Source organism: Calypte anna, chromosome 1 (genome assembly GCF_003957555.1).
Source record: "Calypte anna isolate BGI_N300 chromosome 1, bCalAnn1_v1.p, whole genome shotgun sequence".
NCBI lineage: Eukaryota > Metazoa > Chordata > Aves > Apodiformes > Trochilidae > Calypte > Calypte anna.
In genome coordinates this window covers 36,523,056-36,544,447 of record NC_044244.1, presented here as the reverse complement: position 1 = coordinate 36,544,447, position 21,392 = coordinate 36,523,056, and the positions used below count along the sequence as shown (strand labels likewise).

At 45.1% G+C, this 21,392-nt stretch overlaps 1 protein-coding gene across 1 annotated transcript in view; it reads left to right on the top strand.

Moving 5' to 3' along the window:
- Window positions 1–2,817: 2,817 nt before the first annotated feature.
- The window catches only part of ARHGEF5 (Rho guanine nucleotide exchange factor 5), a 35,717-nt gene continuing 17,142 nt past the window's right edge, over window positions 2,818–21,392 (top strand). Inside the window, exon 1 of the mRNA XM_030469046.1 lies at window positions 2,818–2,862. The gene's annotated coding sequence lies outside the window, so the exon portion shown is untranslated. The remainder of the gene's footprint in view (window positions 2,863–21,392) is intronic.

Genomic DNA, 21,392 nt, shown 5'->3' with positions numbered 1-21,392 from the left:
AGGGTCTGAACTACCTCTCAGCCCACCAAGGTGATGGTGCTGCAGGAAGCCAGAGCATATCAGGGTACAGGAGGACCCTGCTTTTGGTGCTGCTGGGCCTCTTTGGAGTACAAGTGTTTCTCTAGAGGGGAAAAAGGACACCCCAGGCACTTGGTAGGTGCAGTTCAGCATTTGGTGGGCTGAGATAGGAGATGATGCAGGCCAATCCACCTTGGACATGAGGAGTACCCATCCATCAAGATTCTAAAACCCAGACTGAACACCATTCTCGACAGCCTGCTCCACCTGACCCTGCTCTGAGGTAGGGGGTAGGCTAGATGATATTCAGAATTGTTGGCCAGCCTCATTAATTCTAGATAACACCTGTTCTTCTTTGACCTTCCCTCCACACCACTGGTGGAAGAACTATCTTAATGGCACTGCTGTAGCTTTGCATGGGCCCCCACAAAGATTAGAAGTCCAGTTCCCACCAAGTTAGGGAAGAGTAACATGGCCCAAAGTAGAATATAGATATTGTGATACTGAGAGCTCCGGATTATTGACTTTCAGGCACTTCTTAATCCAATGTAATGCATGAAGAAAGGTTAGGCACTCAAACTCTCTGTGCAAATGGCCAGGGATACCTTAGGAAATTATGCACAAAGGCAAATACAAAATGGCCTCTGCAGCTGCTGGGATGCCAAGGAGAGAGGTAAAGGTTAAAATCTTCTTAAAAAATGAGTTGTCCTTTTCTGGATGACAGAGATGCTGTTTTCCAGTCAATATGTCCATCTCCAGCCTGCTACTAGCTGGTAGGAACTTAAAAAATGCAGTAGGAAGAGGCATTGCCTATTCATATCATGTCCCAGAAGTTTGAGCACCAACCCAAGAACGACAGGATCCAGAACTGATTTCTCCAGTCTCTTGGCCTCTAGGAATTTGAGACATCCCTTTCCTCTCCAATGACTACAAATGCAGTGATGTGGAATAGGAATCTCAACAGCAGAAGCTGATCCACTATGATGAAATAACTCATCCACATCAATGAATGAATGCATTAATTGAATAAGAAAGCAGGAGTACAATTTTTTGCTGGCTGGGCAGAGATTCCACTGTGCTGCTTCTGGGGATATTGTCCTGCTTGGGAGACCCAGCAAGGGGTCATGCAGAGAAATGAGGGTTGAGGATTACTTGGGTGTGGGGCACAGGATTTCTCCGGTGGTTGAGTCAAATTCCCCAGGTTTTTTTTCTGAATTCATCCAATTGTGTGCTGGAGGATCCACACCTGCAAGATTCATAAAATAATTAGGAAAAAAATATCAGTGAAGAGGTGGCACTTGGTATTGAGGAGACAGAAAATATAATATAGGTAATTCCTTCCTCAGTCACCTGCTTATCATAATTCTTTGCTTACCTTGCATTTTTTGTGACCAAATATCTAGACTGCAATAAAGGGAATTCTCACATAAATCATCTAATCCTTTACTCAAATCCAGGAATTTAGGCAGCATATAAGATTATTGGAGCAGTGGAAAACCAAGCAACCTGCTCTGCTTATTTTGCTATTGCATGACAACCCCAGCATTTCTGAATTTGCCCCATAAAATGATCATAATAATTAGCCATTTCAGGGCTTCCTTGTGCCCTGCTACTCCCAAATGCATGCTGTCTTGTATCTAGACATCCTCCTCTTTTCTTTCTTCCCTTCATTTATGCCTTTTGTCAGCCAGACTCTGTTCTGCTCTCCCACATGAAGAAATCCTCCCTACACAGTCTGTCCCTATTGCTACAGTCGGGCTGGCAGACAGGGACAGAATTGGCTTTGTTGGGAACCTATAAGCTGTCCCCGTTCAGTCCACAGCTAAGCAGAGCAATCAGAAAAGCATCTGATGCGGGTAGGGATCCTGAGGATATTTATCTGTGTACCAGGGAGAGAGTGGATGGCCCGGAGTAGTATCTGTGGATCCGGATTTTAAACACGATCCCCATCCCACTGAAATTCTTTTGAATCCAAACGTTTAAGTCATTTACATTTATTTGACGACCTCGGACGTAATCTCTGGGTCTCTGAGGTCAGCTGCGGCAGAGGCAAAGCCCCGCCACGTGTAGCGAGGAAAAACTCCCCGGACATGCGGTGTTTTTGCTTAAAAACACGGCTGCCTCACGGGGAGGAGGAACTATAAAGCTGGAGGGCTCCCACATGCAAAGTTAAGGAGTGACCTCGAGAAGCGGGAAAAGCAGGACTCGCGTAATGCAGAAAATGTTTTAAAACAACGAAAATAAAAAGCTCCTCTGTTTCTTGAGCCAGTCCGGGTGCCTGGGCTCAGCGGGTCAGGTGCACCCTGTCTGCTTTTGCCCTGGAGACACAGCAACCAAGCCCCTTTCCTCCGACACCCCCCAAACCGGAGGGGGGCGGGAGACACAAGTTGCAATTAAGAAAAAAAAAATTTAAAAGAATAAAAAAAAAAACAACAAAGAAAAAAGAAAACAGAAAGAAAAAGCAAAAAGAAAGAAAAAGAAAAACCAGCAGCATACCTTAGGCTTGGCCGGACAGCAGAGGGTTGCGCCCGGCCAGGGACCGGGACCGGGACCGGAGCCGTCGCCACGGAAGGGCGAGCGCGGGAGGCGGCGGCGGCTGCGCCCTGCCCCGCGCCGTCGGAGCGCGTCCCGCTGCCGGCCGGGCTGCGCCCCGCACGCCAATCAGGCGGCCGCCTGCCTTCCTGTAGGTGTGCCCGGCTCACCTGGAGCCGCGGCTCTCATGACATACCTGCGGCCCCGCGGGCGGCGGGGAGACGGCGGCCGGCTGCGGAGGGCGGGGGGCCGCGGTGGCGGCGCCGGGGGGGCCAGCGCTGGCCCCGGCCCGGCGATGTGAGGCCGGCGCAGGTAAGGGCGGCTGGCGGGGGCGGCTCGGCCCGACCCGGCCCGGCGGGAGCGGCGTTCCCGTCTTCCCGGGAGAGGCGGGGTGAGGCGCGGGCCTGGCGCCGGATCCCCGCGGAAGCCCGGGCCGGAGGGGTGGTTGCCCCCCTGCCGGGGTCGGGGCGGCGGGCAGACTTCGGGAGCGGGACGAGGGGGGAGAAGGGGAGGGAGACCGCCACCATTTTAGGACCCGAGGGGCACGGGGAGGAGGGATCTCCGGGGCAGGGAGCGCTCGCCCCTCCCGAGGCGGGACGGCGGGCCTGCTGCGCTCCTCCGCTCCTCCGCGGGGCCGGGCCCGCGGCGCACAGGTGTGGGTGCGAGGGGAGGGCCGCCGTCGGGGCCTGCGGTCCCGGGGAGCCGCTCCCGCCCCGGGGAGGCTGCGTGAGCCCCGGTGGGACGCTGCCTCCAGAGGGGGGGCCGGAGGGGGCGCCTCCCCGCCGGTCCCGGGCCAGGCCCCGGGGGGGCCGAAGCCTTCGCGGCGGCCTTTGCGGCGGGACGGCGAGGCTCCGCGCCCCGCCAGCAGCGCCCGTCCCCTTCCACCCTCCCGCTCCTCCTCCTGCTGCTGGCAGCAGGTAGGGCCCGGAGCACAGGCCCGCTCTCAGGCTCAGCTGCCAGCAGCCGGAGCCTCTTCCCGCAGAAATGGTGCCTCCCACGCAGGAGCCCGATCCCACGGTGTTCACTGAGTTTTCAGCTGCAGCCGGGCCGGGGAGTTTCGGGGCTGTGCTTGAACTCTGGACACTTCGTTGTTTTCTTCCTTGCTCTGCTGGCCTGGTGCCTTGTGACTTTTATTGCCTGTCACGGAGGGAAGGCAGAGGAATGAAGGCGAGATACCTGCGTGCTGCTCGCTTCCTGCCTCCTTCCCCCAGCCGCTGTAGCAGCTTTGACGGCAACCTCAGCACCCCGAACAACCTGCCGGGGGGCTTCTGAACTGCCGTAGCTCCGTCCTCATCCATCTTCTCCCCAGCACCCATGTAATCTTTGAGCTAGAGCCTCCAGTTTGTTCTCAGAGGCTGGACGAGACCTGGATTAAACCTGGTAGGGAACATGGGCAGGGAGGGAGATGTGAGCTCAACTCATCTGTTTTGACTTGTTGCAGACTGCCAAGGAACTGCTGGATGTGGATGCCGTTGGCTTCTGCTTGAGCTGTCTGTCCACTTCTTTCTGACCAAGCCACATCTGTAATGTGTTTTCGGAGTTTTCTGACCCTAATAGTGTTCTGGAGTTTCTTGTAACCTAAAAGGTTTGTTTGAGATGGCTTGGATACGGGCAGAGTCTTTTTAAAGGGGTGTGGGGGAGGGAGGTTTCTTGGTTCGGTGGAATAATGTATGGGTGACCCAGATTTCAGAACTGCAACTGAGTTGGGTGAGGAGGAGGCACCTGTAAATCAGGTGTGAAGTTGTATCAAATACAATTTTTTTTCTTAATTCTCTGTTGCTGTTAATATGTGGAACAGCTCAGCTGGCTGCCTTGTAGATAACTTGATAGAATTAAGTTTTTATGGAGGACAGGATTTGTACTGTGCTATCTGCACAGTAGCCTAGCAATCCTAATAAATCTGTGAATGGGGTTACACAATGTAATTGCTAGTGACAACAGGCGACTAGGCTTGGGGTTGGGGCTCCTGCTGAAGTCCCTGCTCCTGCTGTATGAAATAGTAAGACTCAAGTGCTTTCTCTGGGAGCCTCTAGTGCATCTTGATAGATTTTGCCAGTAGGAGGCTGTTCCTGGTGACTTCTGTTTCATCCTGTTAACTTTAGATAGATGTTCCTGCTTCTTGTGTTAAGTCTTTTTCCTACGGTTTACTTGTTTCCGATGCTTTCTGGAGGTAAAGAGCCAATTTTTGCTGTGGATTTTAACATGCTCTGTTTTGAAATATAGTTTAAAGTGGGATGTTTTATTAATTTGTATTCATGCAATTGATGTTCACTCTCCATGGTTATTCCAAGCAAAATTTAAGAAACAATCTGAAAGGGATTTCAAGTTCATAATTGGAATATTTCCCCTCTATGAATATTTGGTTCTAAGAATTATTATGTTTTCTGTATTTCTAGTGTCGAGTTTGATGTTGTTTACTTAGTTACTGTTTAACTAAATTACTCATAGCTAGCTTATTTCAATACTGATAATTTTTGCAATTCCTTTTAACTTTGGAGCTCCCTACTGAACTCTCATTGTATCTTTTAATGCAGTACTTTGAAGTGTCTTCAGTGGAACTGTACTTGGGCTGGATAGGGAGAAATTATTTCCCTCTTCTGTGAGGTGATCACACAGTTGATGCTCATAGCATCAGCCATTTAGGGAGAGATGCCTTATTCTGACCCCCATAAGGTATTTACATTCCCAGCTGATTATCACTGCACTGAATCCAAAATTCTATTAGGAAGTACCCAGTCTTGATTTTGAGATATCAAGTGATAAACTGCACTGGTTCCCCAGGTAAATTATTCCAATGACCCATTACCCTTGCTAATTTCTTATCTCGATCTGTCCAGCCTGGTTCCTAACCGCAAAGTCTTCCTACAAATTTTCATGCCAGATTACACAGCTTGGTGCTGCCAGGCTGACACATTCCATCCCAAAAGATGGTCTGTTGTACTGCAGATCTGTAGCTGTTATCCATGCTAACCTCTTGCTTCTGGGAAGAGGCAGATCTGATGCTGTTAGAGCCATAGGGTGACTGACAGGATTTGGAGCAGTGGCTCAGTGCACCCAGCTGTGGTGTTAGTGCACAGACAAGGTTTTCAGAGAAATGGAACTGAATAACTTGTGTTGCTTGGAGTATGGCCTCCTGACGTGGTTAATCCAGCACAACTACAGGCTGCTGCTGGAGGAACAGTCCAGTTTTCATCCAATCCTGACTGTAAGCTCCTGCTGCTTCCCTTGGATTGGATTTAGTGACCAAGTGACCTCAAATAAGTTCAGTCACTGCTCCAACTGAAAACTCACCCCCTTCCCTAAGTAAAACACATGGCTTTTGGACCTGGAAGTTGGACCAGCCTGCTCAGTGGCCAGTTGGTGTGAGGTCTGATGCAGAAGGGTAGCATTCTCATGAGCATGAGAAATGTGCAGAGGGATGACTTCTTTCATTAGAAGCCCCATGCCTGTGCCAGATTGCATGCAAGAGGGAGTCATACATTTAGTTTCTGCATTCAGATAAACAGGCTGTGGTTGTGTAAATCTTCCCAGCTGTCACTGTCATTGAAAGAAACTGCTGTGCCTACCTTTTGTTAACTACCTTGATTCCCTGCTCTGGTTCTTTGAGTGACCACTTGCATGCCTATATCTCTAGAAGAGAAAGGGCAGTGTGGGGGTGGAAATAAGGAGGGCAGAGGATGGGACTCCTTTTGGCAAGCTGGAGAGTTTTTGAAACTAAGCCTTGAGATGCAGGAATAGTTAAGCCCACCTTGCCTTAAATCCTAATGGAAGTTTATGCATTTTTGTCACCTTCCCTTTGCAGCAAATATGTGAGATCTGCTCTGGATGTCTCAGTAGCCCAGGTTAACTCTCTTACATGACTTGGGAGAACTGGATTTAGCTAAGACTGGTTTTAGAACAGTCACGTTTATGTCTTTGGTCAGGAAGTGTGTGTTGGAATTAGACTGTGTGAGGAAGACCATTTTCTGTAAAAAGGAAAGTCTAGGCCTTAACTGTGGCATACTAAAACCTATGAAAGGTTCATTGGTGCAGAAGAGCTGCAAGCTAATATATTGGTGTGTTTTTGATACGAGGTTCTTGGTGCCTGAGCCAGCCAGGGTACCCTTTTGGGAGAGCTCTGTTACTCTTGTTTCCTCCATTAACGAGTGATTCCACTTTTCTTGCTCTTCTAGTGAAATTAGTTTGCTGTCAGAAAACCTATTTGCCATCTATTGTTTTAAATTCCTTCAAGTGCAATGCTGAGCACTACAGTAGCTGTGGAACTGTGTCTGGTGGGGACTGGTTTTGAGCTCATGGTTTAGGGGCTAGATTGCAGCTAGATGAAGCCAAAGAAGAAATTCCCATGGCTTAGTACAAGTTCAGTGCAAGGTCAGTGGGAGGACTACTGGTTTTGATAGTGAGAAAATTTTAGAAGGGTAGAAGGTGATTGCCATGACATGAGTACAAATATACCTATGTAAATAGACACAGATCTATAATGTATACAAAATAGAGGGTGTTCTGATGCTAAAAGAGGTTGAGGAGGAGTGGCAATAGAAACTGTACTTGGATAGTATATGAGAAGTAAACGTAAGTGGGAGGTAGCACGTGAACCTGCTGTTCAGAGGATACTTCATTAAAGCAGAGCTGCCATAAATTAGCTTCCTGAGAATGTATCATATTTGCAGAAAGTCACGTAGAAGTGTATGGCACTCAAACATCAAACTACCTCTTTGTTGTCTCAAATCTAGCTGCACGCAGGTGCTGGGTGTGTGAGGTCCACTGCCCCTGGCCTTGTTGGTGCTCCAAGTGCATTTGGCACTGGAGTTGCTGCTGCTAATCATACACAAAACTTCCCAAATCCTTACCTGGGACAGGCTAAGGTGGTGCCCAGTGGTATCCACAAGCTTGGTGGTCCCCTGCATGTGTCATCCATGGGCAGAGCAGAGTCATAGGCTGGTGAGCAGGCCCAGCCTTGCACAGGGTGTGACCAGAGGAGGAGAGATGAGGAACGGCAGCCACTTCATCAACAAATCCAACAGCAGAATTTGAGGACCAAAAATACACTTCTCTAGAGGGAGGGGGGTTTGAATCAAGGGCATGATTCGTTCAGATCACAGAAGCCCTGAGATAATCAAGGGGCATGTGGTGCAAGGCCTGAGCCCGGGTAAAAAGCAGACCTGTAACCTGTTGGATGTGGTTGTTAGTCACAGTTGCTATGAGGTGGCTGCAATGGCCACACTTGCATATACACTTAATAATGGAAATAGATGCCCAGACCAATGTGACACTGTCATCTACATCACCAGTGACAGGAGGAGTGGCAAGAAGATGCTTTGTCCACAGTGTTGCTGGGCAGCTACAAAAAATAAGCATCTATGAGCTTTATGGCATGTACACTTCATATGCAAAAAAACCTGCATTCAGAAACTTTGTGAGAGTATTCCAGTAAGTCTACAGCTTTGCTAGTGTACTTCATTTCATAGGAGAAGGAAGGATGCCATAGGCATAGCAGTGCCTGGCTAAGCTCTGATGCTATGGTTGTGTCCTGAGTGCATTTCGTCTCCAGGCAAAGCCTTTCTGGCATGCGTTAACCCTGAGCTTCTGTTTAGACACAGAAATTTTACTGTAGGTATTCCATAATGCAGGTGTCTGAGGGTAACCGTAGACCTATGAAATGTGATCTAGGTGCAACATTTGAGTCGTTCACCTTTCTGAAGTACTCTGAGATCACTATCTGTTTTTACAGGTGAGGACTGTCAGGTTGCATAGCAGTGAAGTTGAGAAGGTGTGGTAGATCTCTCTTTTCTCTCTGTTGCTGGATTCATAGGACAAGAGGTGTTCTGAATATACCACCAGCCCTGCAGGACAGGAATGGTGTATCTCTGTGCAGTGTTTTGAATGGGGTAGATGTGTTTCTGATTGTTGGTACTGCAGATGGCTGAAATAAATCTTGTTGATTCTCTTCATCTCTTTTTCTGTAACTCACTTTGTGCATAGAGGTTATTTCACACTTGTTCGTACTATGGCTGATGGATCTTGGGGCTGGTTTTAGAATGGTACACTTTTCTCTCCTATCTTTACCCCTCCCCAGAAAGGGTTTTACTTCTGGAAAGGCGTGTTTCAAGAACAGACAAGAAGAGGATTGGGATGGATGGTGGGGAAATCATTGAGAAGGCTGTAGTACAGCACACATCCCTGTCAAGTCTGGTGAGGCAAACCTCTAGGTTCAGAGAGAGGATACTGTGGGGAGACAGGTAAAGATAAGTGGTAGAACTTAAATTTTTATTGAAAATTGTGGGTCACTGTATGCTTTCCTAAACACACAAGTAATTGAGAGAGGTGGGCTCACCCCTCAAATTCTCCAGTAACTTCTTAACACCATCTAGTGCTGTTTCGAAGGATGGGAAAATAACCTTACTGCACCACTGCTCTCTTGCTCATCCCTGGGTGCCCCTGAGAAAAGGGGATGTTCTCTTAGTGCACCTTGGGGAATTGAAAGCTATGAGGTGTTCTGGGGTCAACACTGCTTAGTTTGGTCAGTGTCCAAATGCACAGTGCATCTGGGAAGGCAGACTTTCCCCTGACTGCTTAAGCCATCCACCTTATCTTCCGGTCTGTGAGAGGTTTCATGTCAGGTAGGTGCAAAGAAAGGAAGATGAGCAATTCAGAGCACAAAATATGCCTTATTCTGGAAAAGCAAGGCCAGGCATGCCAGTTATGTCACTGTAGAGTGTGCTCTGACCAGTCACAGGGGAGGTTCAGGGCCATAAAACCATGACAGCTGAGTTGCCCAGTGGGTGTTACCAGACAAACCAGAGCTATTTTTCCTTCATTCTGTATACAGCATCGTTTTTACCTATCCAGCTGCTGGGTGTGTAATAATACTGATATGAGGCATGGAAATAGCCATCTGAGTGTAAAAGGGGAAAACCAAATTGACTCTGACTCTTATAGTCATAGCAAAATGACTTCTAAACAGAACAAGAAAATGACATGTGGTGGATTGCATGTGCAATGAAAACTGGCATGAACAGAAATCTCAAGTTCAGCAAGGCAATATAAAAACAAGTCTGCCCTGAAATGTATGATGTTTTGTTACCATGTTGCCTTTGACAAGTTAATTTTAAAAATGGCATTGTACAACGTTTGGTTGTGACAATGGAAAAAAGTGCTAGCAGATGCAGAAGCCAAATATAGCAGGGCTGAGGTAAGCATGTGCAAAAACACCAACTTGGTTTTAAAGAATGGTTTGGTAGAGAGATACAGTTTTGTGCTTAGGGGTAGCAAGAAATCTGATTCTGTCCTAAGCATCTGTTGTCCTAAGCTCATAAAATTAATTGAACTGCAGAAAGGGTCTCATCTGGAGTGGACACAGTGAGAAACAGTCAGCTGTGAATATCTGACATATTTGAGGTTGTGGGGCAGGGGTTTTCATTGGGCAGTGAAATCCTTATAGTACAACAAGTATGATACCAGAAGATGATACCAGAATAATGCTGGTCCAGAATGAGCTGAAACAGCTAAGTATGGCTTTGTGTAAAAAATATGTCTTGTTTGTACTAAGTGTCTCTGCAGCACAAAAAAAAAAAAAAATCCTAGGAACATTTTTAGTATCTTGAAGAGCTTGGAGGCAAAACACACATAAGGAAAGAACAGAATGAGCAGTCAGTATATATATGTGTATATATATATATATATATTTTTTTTAAGGGATTGCTTAAATAAGACTTTGCTTAAGGTTGCAATCATATACAGAATTTATAACAGGGCTTTGCATATGCAGTGCACTGAGCAGCCACTCCCTGACTAATCCTTGGAGTACATCTGAGGTAGGAGGGGTTGGGATTATTACCTCAGCTGCGGAGGTGACCCTCAGACAGACAGAAACTGCTGGAAACTCCCAGAGTTAGGAACTAGCAGTTCATCTGGATGAGATCTGGGGATAAAGGCATGGTTTTTGGTTGCCTTGGGGAAAAAAAGAAAAAAGAAAAACCAGCCTGCATATAATCTAAGCTTTTTTGTTGAACTTTCCTTTAATGAATGACTCTAGTGGGGAATGAAAGGAGAGAGCTCCTGCTATCCTAACGTGTGTTTCACATTCTATACTAATGTTTCCTTTTCAACCTGTATGATATTACTCATGATCATAGTTGTCCTTTGTGGGCCTGCTAGCTTGAAATTTCTCAGTGAACACAACTGTCTTTAAGTCTTTATAAGCTGTAGCTGTTAGTAGCCTCAAGACTTGAAACAGCAGTCCTGTGGGTGCGTCTTTATCACCTTTTGTTAGGGTGAATGTCAGTAGGGCAGGAATAGCAAAAGTTTGGAGCAGGTATGTGACTAAAGCAGTAATGATGATACCTCCTACTGTGGGTATCACTGTAATCACACCTCCTGTAATGCGATTGCCTCTTGGGAGCCTACTTACTGTGATCTCTGTATTGCCTCCTTTGTAAAGCCCTGCCAAGCATGACAGAGTAGATCTGTCACATCCAGAAGTGTGTTGCTGTTCTTCACTTCAGCAGCCTTGTGGCAGTGAGTCGTAGCCACACAGAGCTGTCAGCACTGCAGGGTCTGCCACTGAGCAAAGGCAGAGCTGTTGCTCATAAAGGAGTATCTGGACTTGGGCTGCTTAAACCCATCTGCTGTGCTGCCCTTCATAGGTGAGGACTGTGCCTCAGCCTCTTGCTCAGCCTGCTGTGAGGGTGGGACCTTGCTTACCTCCTCGCTTTGTTCTCAGCTCTCTGCTTTACTTGCAATTCTTCTGTCCTGTTGAGCTGGGGACTTGCAAAAAGTCACACATTTGTGCTTCTGCCTGTCCACTAACATGATGGCCAGCTGGCTGGTGCTCATGGCATAGGTGAGGTGCTGTTTTCCATAGCAGTCAGCAAACATTTGTGCTGAAAGCTGGGTTCCCCATGTCCATCAGTCTGGCAGAGGTGAAACTGAAGACCTGTTTTCCATACAAGAAGGCATTTGGGAAGAAGGGGAGCTCTGACTCCTTTTTCTCTTGGGCATGGTCCACTGACACCCCTACACCTTTTCCTGGTACTCTCTCAGTCCTTCCTGCTTCAGGCACATCTTGCTCTTAGCTTTCCCAAATTTTCATAGCAGATTATGTTCTTTGCTGTTGCCTGTAGTGGGTTTTTTTGATTTTTTGTGTGTTTGTTTTTAGAGCAGTGAAGCATTTTGCCATATGCCAAGTCTGATAAACTTCTTTAGGTGAGCTTGATGGGCATTGTCAGAAGCTATGACTGTGAGCTGTGTATGAGGCTGAACTGGAGGAACTCTGCTGTATCTCATTGAACTTGGGAGAAATGGGATGTATATGTGTTTATTTATGCCCTGCTGATCAAAGCATGTTGCAGATAATGGGAAAGACAATTAGCTGTGTCTTAGATTTCATTTAACTGGTGCCTATAGCTTCCCAGGGGAAGTTTCTCATTCATGCTAAAGTATGCACAACTTCAATTAGAATACAGCATGCACACTCACGTAGGTTGGTGGATTCAAGTGTACCAGGGACTTTGCATTCCTCACCTGGAGCTGGCATTTTTGGGTGATTGTGTCATACAAGAGGTAAAGAAAGTCATGTTGGGTCTGTCTGATGCTATTAGTCACAGGAATTGTTAAAAGTTAAATTGCCTCATGTTCTGATTTCTCACTAGCACACCAAAGTCATGAGCTTGGGCTTTATTTATGGCACACAGACCTAATTTTACTCCTCTGCATCTCCATCTGGTAGGGTGGGACCTGGGAGGGGAAAGAAAGGTAGATTTACATGTCACAGGGCTAAGGAAAAGGAAGCCATAGGCCAGTAAAGAGTCAGAGTCAATGTCTTCAAAGACTGCCAAAGGGCAATGTCAGGTTTTTAATTGCTCTGCAGAGCCATGAAGCCATCAAGGAGTTCTATTTTAGGAAATCTTGAAGGGTGGTGGTGGGAAGCAGAGTCTACCCCCTTGTTCATATGCAGAAGAGTGGAAAGGAAGGAAGGATTAAAATATCTGTAATTGTTCCTTATTCATTGAAACTCAATTATTAAACTAAGAACAAGACTGCAATTAACACATCATGGGAATGCTGGTGATATTTCTGAGCTGGTACAAAGTCTATGCTTTAAAGTAATACAAACTTGGAGCTGTACTACACATGAAAGTATATGGGCATAATTTTTGCCCATTGAGACATACTTACATTAAGGAAATACTGACGAAATAGCAAATATCAATAGTGTTGAGCTTGCTTTGCTCGTTCTTAATATTTTGTTAAGATTGTACCTGTAGGGCTTTACATTTTTATTTTAAATTTAAAAAAAAATTTTTAATATGCTGTGTTAATTACAGTATTAGGAACTAATACTAAATCTTAACTGCATCATGTATGAGCTGTAATTACTGCCATAAACTTTTAAATAAGGTAGTGGTAATTGGTGAAGCTAGTTATAAAAAGCATTTCATAAGATTGATGTATATCAGTAATAGCATTTAAAACCCTGATTTATACAACTTTTCACTGCTTGTTCTGAAAGACAAAGTCACAAAAATGCCTTCCCTCTCCTCTTTATTTGGAATATTTTCATGCTATGCTTTGCAGAGGATTTGAATAGCTTTCCAGGCCTTTCCCTAGCATCTCCTTCATGTTGTAACTTGTTTTCAGAGTTGCTCAGAGGGGGCTGGCTCCTTTGAGTGGAGCTGACTGCCATGCAGTACCCTCTTAGACCCAGGTCTTTGCTGAGGAGGGAATGCCATGTTTGGTGTTCACAGGAACAGTCAAGTCAGTGGCAATAAAGAGACAAGGAAACCTTTAGCTCCAAAATGTCTCCCTTGGAAATAGCTACAAGCCTGATTAGAATATCCCACTTCCCATCATGCCCCTTCCGAACCTGAAAGGGTAGCAAACGTTTTGCTAGCAGAGGGCTAGTGCTAAAAATGTAAAATTTCCGTGCCGTGGCACTTGTGTTTGGTGTGGGCTGGCCAGGGTGCACCTGTTGCTGAAGTTTGAAGTGCTTGGCAGTCACACACAGCCAGACACCTACACTGGGGTGTCAGGGATCCCGGGTGTGGTTTCACCCTAAGAAAGGTCCAAGTCCAGGTTTCTCCTTTTGTGCTCTCTGGCCCATTTCCCAGCCTCATGTTCCTGTCCACTCCTTGCAGTTGGTGCCTACAGATTCTACAGCTGCTGTGGGAAGCTGTCATTTTTACTTTTATTTTTAAAGTGTTGTTTTGGTTGTTTTTCTCCTTGCTCACACCTTTATGGTTGCTCACATCATTCTCCTTCTGGGTTGTTTGTTTGGCTGGATGACTCCCTGAGCTGGCTCACATATTGTCACATGCACACTGGCACATTGGAGAAGATGGCATCAACCTGCATATTACATTAATCCGTTCTTTAGGGCTCAGCATCAAATCTTCATCAAAGTTCATTAAGGTTGCAGGTAGTGCTGGGTGTTCTGTACAGGCAGCAATGGCAGAAGGAACTGAAGGAGCTTTACATCTTTTTAGGATGGGACCATAAAGAGATGAACTGTGCAGAGTATCTGCAAAATACCTAAATTTGGACTGACAAATTTGCTTATTCATCTTTGTTAACCACAGTTATACCACAGGATATTTTTCTGCCAGTCTTAGTTTCCAGTAGCTTGTGTAACTCACAGGATCAGGTCTAAATACTCTGCAGACAAGCTCAGCATCATCAGTCCCAACTGCTGAAGAACAGTGATCAGGTGGAAGGGGAAGGCAGATTTGTCCTTGTTCTTGTTAGAAAAAGGTAAGGTTTAACATTTTTACTTTAAAAGTTAGGATAAACCCAGAGATATCAAATTTTTGAGCCATAATTTGTTCTTCAAGCCTTTTCCATACCCCTCAAGGGCTAGACTTGCATTTCTCTTAATTGTAAACCAAAATTCTCTCATAACCACATGATTCTAGGAAGTGGGACTATATGAAATAACAGAAAATACTGTGATGTGTGCAATAAACCCATGCCAGTGGGACAGGCAGGTGTTACAGTGTAACAACAAGTTTTCCATGTGTTTGCATTAGTGCCTTCCTTTTCAGCACCCACTCAATTCCTGTGGCTTTGGGTGTGTGAAGCTATTTTTCCATAGGGAGAGGAAAGGGGTCCTCACTGGTGCTTTCCCACATTTACATTTGTTATAATATTTTATTTATATCTAATACTTTTTGCTCCCAATAGCAAATATGTCTCATTGTACTTGTTAGCTTCTTCAATATTAGTACACCAATTAAATTCCCAGGAAAGAACAGATGGTTCCCTGAAAAGCTGGGTTAGGAAAAGGTTGCACCAAAATATTTTTTTCCCTACATCCCTTTCAGATGGACTTTTTAATTATTATTAATATTCTTTTAGCTGCACTTTTTTCAGCACAAAGCTGCTCCACTGTTACCACACTGCCAAGTATTTTGTTAAGGATACAAGACTCATAAGATTTTTTTTTTTTCACCTTTGTTTTATAAATCTTAGTACTGGAATCCTAAGGTAATTAAAAATGCTATGGGGAGCTAAAGCTGAAAGCATGCAGAAGCACAAAATGAGGACAGACTTGCTCAAGATTGTATTGTTGTTGTTGCTAGCTTGAGGTGTGTTAATACCAACAATTTTTTATTATCTCTAGTTGATGGTACTCACAATACTGCAGCCAGATACAAGGTGCAGGTTTCTGCTGTAGGTAGAGCTGTTACGACTGATGAAGTTTCGCTGGCAGAAGTTGAGAAGTTGTTCATTTTGTTGGTGTTTTAGGAACTGGCTTTGGTTGCACAGGATATACATTACCTAGTGATACTACGGTGGCATTTTGCCCCTGTGATTGTGTCTGGGTATATGTTGTTGTTAAGCTTATCTGTTGTTCCCTATTGTTACAATGTTACAACTTTGCATCTTCTGTCCTGTAGAGCTCTGACAGCTATTGGTAATGGCAGCAAGAGATCTTATTCAGTGTGGAACTTGATGCATCTGTGGAAGAGGTTATATTATGTGTTTGCCAAGAACATCAGACTTTATAGGCCCATTCTGCAGGGGAGGACAGTTTGTCCCAGTCCAGTTTGCTGAATATTGTTCATCCTTATCTGTAGCTTAGCTAGGCTCAGGACTGGTACAGGTAACGTGACAACAACTGTGCTCAGCAATGGTTCCACTGTGTAGTCTGGGCAAGGCCGAGCTTTCAAGTGTGTTTCCAAGCCCTTTGATGTTTTAATGGCATTTGCATCTGTCAAAATGGTTTGGTGCAAACATTAGCATTCTTTAATCTGAGACTCAAAAACAGCAGCGTGGGATTCTGGCTCATGCTTCTGTAGAATAGTAAGAGACTGAAATTTCTGCTTCGGATTAGGGAATCTCTCCCATCTAGATCCTGAATCATTCTTTTTAAAGAGAAACTGGGAACTCCTCTAGTTTATACCAAATCTGATGTCTAGGGGTGTGTATAGCAAACACTTCATAGAAAATCATAACATACATCACGGAAATGCTTGTCTCCTTTTGTGCCCCAGGTGTTTTTGTCACTCATTCCCCATTCTCAGAGTTTGTAGAGACCTGCATTGAGAATTTACAGTGACTCTGCACATTGCTTTCACTGAGATATTTACTCTGTCCTTCCAGTAGTGTCAGTAGTCTTTCTACTAAGCTACAGCAGTAAGAACTACCCACCATTCTTACTTGTTCCCATACTAGCAGACTGCAGAATATGAAGGCTTATGGAGTGCTTTTATGAATATAAAACTTAAGCTCTGCTTTTTTTTTGATATAGGGTGGGTCAATTTTATCTTAAGAATGAATAATTTTTATTATATCTCTGGGAATTACAATGTGCAATCCAAGCCATGGTCTTCACTCACTGTTTGGCAAATATTCAGTAGCAATTTCCAAGGTGAAATTTTGTTCTACCCAAAATGATGTTTCTTTGGTACTTATATTTTCCCCCCTTTTGTTAGCACTTGGAAACAAATGTAAAAAAGATGTCTGTATTTTTTTCTTAATTAGTGAATCATTGATAATTATTAGGTACAATGTATCTTGAGTGTACCTACCATGAATAAAAGCTGGTGAGCTGCTACTGGGAGTGTTAAAAACTGGAGCAAACTGCACCAGTGTGACTAGGAGGTCTCATTCACTTTTTCTGAGCTTCAGTAGTAGCTCAGATGCTCTTTTCAGATTCAGTATTCATGACAGTTTTGGGTTTTTTTAATTTTTGTTTTTTTTTAATTTTTTATCTCCCCTGTGTAAGACATTTGAGGCAGCTCTTAGTTCCTAGAATACTAACAACATGTAAACTGTTAGCATACCAGTGGACTGTGTATTACTTTGGCACACACCTTTTCACATTTCTTATTCTTCGTGTTCTTTCATTCAGCAAGCTCTGTCTGCTCTCCCAAACCTCAAGGCTGTCTCCTTATTACATTATTTCCCTTGTTCATTCTTATCTCTAGTGCCCTGTGTAATCTCTTTCTGAGCTGAATAGTTTTGACCTCACTCCTTCACCTCTCTTGATAGGCTTGCACGGTGATAGAGCAGCTCAGGGTGTTGCATGAAGATTGGTAACTGTTTCTTTGCAGAGGAATATATGCATTAGGCATCTTTCTCATGGAGGGGGCAACCAGCTGGGAAAGCAGGCCTGTGCCTGGCACAAGTGGCTGTATCAAAATAAAAATGGAGACCTGTGATAGGGCAGGCTCTGTGTTAGAGCAGTTGTGCTGATTCCTTTCCTGAACATCTCACTAAACTAAAAGTGTGGCCTCCTGGGAGAGGTGGGAATCCTCCTGGCAGTTCTGCATGCTGAGCTCTGGATTTCGTGTGGAGAGGGGCAGGCTCTGAGCCAGCCTGCACCGACCTAACTCCTCTTAAAGTGTATCTGAACTGTGTGAAGAAGATAAAATAACAGGAAGGGGCTCAGGGCAGCCTTGTTGCCCCTTGGGTGGGTGTTACAGCCTACACTTTGCGCTTTCCTGCCTAAGCTGCAACACATTAAACTGGATTTGGCATTTCTACACCAAGCTGTGGCCATGCCAGTAAAGATGTCCCCAAGGAATGGGTTGCTTGGGAAAGAAAGCCTTTGTTTCAACAAGAAAATCCGTGTCCTCATCCACACTGCTCAAAGGTTGTTGTGCCTGGCTTTCTCCTCTCACAACCAGAAGCTCTGGCTGCCCCGCTGGAGGAAAGGAGGAGAGGAGAGCCGAGGAGTCCTGGCGCACTGACTGGTAGCCCAGTGGGCTACAGAGCATCTCCAGCTGCCAGTGCAGCTCCAGCAGGGCAGCCGGGCCCAGCCCATCTTTGCAGGGCAGGGCTTCCTCTACTGGGAGTGTGTCTGCAGCAGCCCCGGGGGTGTGGGCTGGGAGCAGGACGGGAGCGAAGCCTGCGCTGCCCCCACCCCGCAGCCTGCAGGGAGGGTGAAGGTGGCACACGGAAAGGGAGGTCTCTCCCCAGGTTTAGGAGGAGGAGGATCTTGGGGATTCACTTAATTCTGTGTTGCCTTCTTTCCTGGCTAGCTGACGGGCTTGTCTGTGCTTGATAGCACTTGTTATTGCTCCTTTCTTGTTTGCTGGAGGAAAGTGGGAGGGAAGGTGAGGTGCTTTCTATTTAAAACCAGAAGGGTTTGTCATCCCTATCCAGGTGAATTAACCCACACTGGAAGGAAGTATGACACTCACATTGCCTTTTGTAATCTGGGAAAGCTGTGGATGGACGTGTGCATCATCACAGCAATTGCTTTGTTCACTAGTGCTTTCATTGCTCTCCTGTTTTCCTTATCTGGCCACCCTCCACAATCTTCACCTCTTGAATTTTGTGCCTCCTACTGCCAACTCAATCAAGTGTTGCACCTTTGTTTTTATGCTGGCATGTGGCCAACAGCACCCTTGCAAGGCTTCAGCTTGCAGTGTTTGTGCACCCAGAGTCACCTATGAGTTAAGAATATGTGAGCTGAAGTTCTGGATTTCCAGGCACTCTTGGGAGAAGAGTGTGGCCAGCTTTATAGGGCCATCAGATCACCTCACTTGGTGAACACCTCAACTGGACCATATCAGAGAGTGATTACAAGCTCAACATTTGATCCAGAAGGAAAGACCAGTAAGCCTCAGCAGTAGTAATGGTGAGGTTTCTGGGGTCTAGGAGCTGGCCATTGCCAGATAGGCTCCTGTGTGCTTGTCTGTTGTGTTGTTGGCCCTATTGCAAATGCTGACTGAAAGTTTTCTTTGGCTAAACCAGCTCCCAGGAGTCTCCTGGACCCTCCTGTAGTGGAGGATCAAGCTGACCTGCAGTGGGAGCCTAACATGGCTGTGCTCCACAGGCAATCTTTTCTGGTAACTACTGGGCTCACATACATCGCCCCTCTGTATGCAAAGGGTACAGGTGTAGTCAGTCTTGTTTTATTCTCACCAATCTCCATGAAAACCTTATTGCAGAGACATGTCCATCTTTCACTTCAGTGCACCAGCCTTCAAGCAGGAGCCTGTTTCCCTGATTAGATGTGTAAGCCCTCCCCCACTGTCTCTGCAGAAAGTTTACCTGTCTCTTCTTCTGCCTTACTTTCCAAAGCTCTTGCTCTCCCTGAGGTGTGCAAAATGCCTGGCAGTAATAGGATAAGACAAATCTCACTTGGCAGCTTCCAGTGTTGATCTGTGTACCTCCCTCTATCATGTCTTCCAGCATCATTGTGGAATTGCTCCAAATGCAGCTTTAAACTTGTTCTTTCACCTGTCCAAATCTTTTGCAACAAAGCCAGGGAAGTGGAAACTGGGTCTTTGAGCTTAGTAAGAGGAAATCCAGTGCTGTGTACATCTGTAGCAGCACAGTGAGCCAGAGTTCCTCCTCTCATGGAGTGTGAGCTTGAGTTTTAGGGGTCTTGCTGTTCAGACCTTTTACAGGCCATCCTGTCTTTAGTAGTAGTAAAACATCCTTAGCCATCAGCTTGTGTCCAACACCACTTGTCACCCTGAACAGTCTCTGCTCCTGGTGAGCCCGTTTTTGAAAAGTGCCTATATTGGATATAAGAAGTAGTGTTTGACTGGTCACATAGCCAGGGAGACTCAGGTAGCTGGAAGAGCTCAGAGCAAGCAGTGGAGAACAGGAGTGATCTCCTGTGATGATGAAGCCTGTGGTAAAGGAGAGAGAGTCATACCTATTGGGGACAACATAAGTAAAGTTGATCTTGCCTTGGAAAAGGTCACTGCTTATGAGTTTATGACCCTGCTGTTTTCTGTGCTCTGTCAAGCTCTCCTTCTGTGCTGGAAAGTCTTCCTGATATTCTGTACCCTCCCATGTGCTATGGTTTAAAAAAACAGTTTAGCAGCACTGAAGTAGTTTATTGTCAGCTGACAGCAGTTAAGCCATGCCAGAAGACCAGTGGGGGAACTTTTTGAATGGACATCTCTTTGAAACTTATCATTTGTTGAAATTATAAGTATTTACAACTACTTTATTTGGGGGGGCGAAATCCAAATTGCTGAATAATCTCAGTTTTGGACTGGTTTTATAAGAAAGAGTGTCTTTTCAATGTAAACAAAAAGATTACATGAGGAAAAAATATGCAGGAACCAAGTTTAATGTTGAGTTAAGTCAATTAGGTTTTTTCACCCCATTTTTAAAAAAGATATAAAGATTATGACAATCCCCATGATTAAGGTGTATATAACACTACAGTTCTAATTCCAGAGCATGGTCTCATTGCTTTCAGAGCAGGTATGTTTTGTTTCACTTGATGTAAGGGAAAACATAAACTAAAACAGCTTTTGGGTCAGGCATGCCCTGGTCATGGAGTTAACTGGGAGAGTTAGTCCACATATAATCATGGTCTTATTGCTTTTCTTTTCTGCATGGGATCAGAAAAAGTTACTTGTGACTGCAGAGCCACTCCAGTAGAAGGAAATCACCACTGATCTCAGATATTTCTCTTTCCACACAAAGATTTTCCTTTCACTGTGAGTCTTCCAAGTTGAAATTGTCACACACACATGAACACATATACACCTCCAACAGCAGCTGAAACTCTGGAAAAAATGCTATTTTGAAAATTGTAGGGAAATTAGGAGGGAGAATTCCAGAGAATGAGAAAGCATATGGATTTGATTGTCTGTTTTGAGAAAGAAAAGGAATTTTATTTGCACAATCTTTGTGAACAGTCCAAAGCCAGTCTTTGGGGCTGCTTTTTTTTTTTTTTTTTTTTTTTTTTTTTTTTTTTTTTTGTCACTAAACATCTATCATGCTTTTACCTGAAGAAATGTGGTATAGTTTCTCAGTTCAAAAGATGCAGAGCTATGCATTTGTGTCTGGAAACTTAGACATCTGTAAGACAGGATGAAGGAGGTGAACACTGAAGCTTTATTCAGGAGAAAGTCTCACTGTGACTGTACATTGCAGCAGATCCTTCAAGGCTAAATTACAAGCTCTGCAAGGGTACCCAGTGTATGTGAAGCAGCCTGAAGCAGTGATTTATAAACCATTTCTGGTAAGCAGAGGATAGAGAAGATGGACTGGAACACTAGAGAAAGTGTCCCAAAGGCAGAAGGAAAGGAAAGGAGCCACTAAGTTTTGTCTCTTTTTCTTGTCTTTTAAGGTAGGGATTGTAGGTCATGGGCCAGGTAGAAGACACCAAGATAAACACTGTGAATCAGATTCTACCATTCTTTTCACTGACATTTCCCAAATGTACATTCTCTAGTGCTTTGTCATGTCTAAACTTCAAATGCAATAATGGATGGGAAATTCCACTGTATCCTTTGGGAAACCGTCCAACAATCCTGAAATTAATTTCTCTTTGTAGTCTAGATAGGTCCACAGACACCAGAGGTACTCCTCTCAACCCATGTGGTTTAGAACTTTCAAATATCTTGTGTTTGTGTCATGTCCTAGCT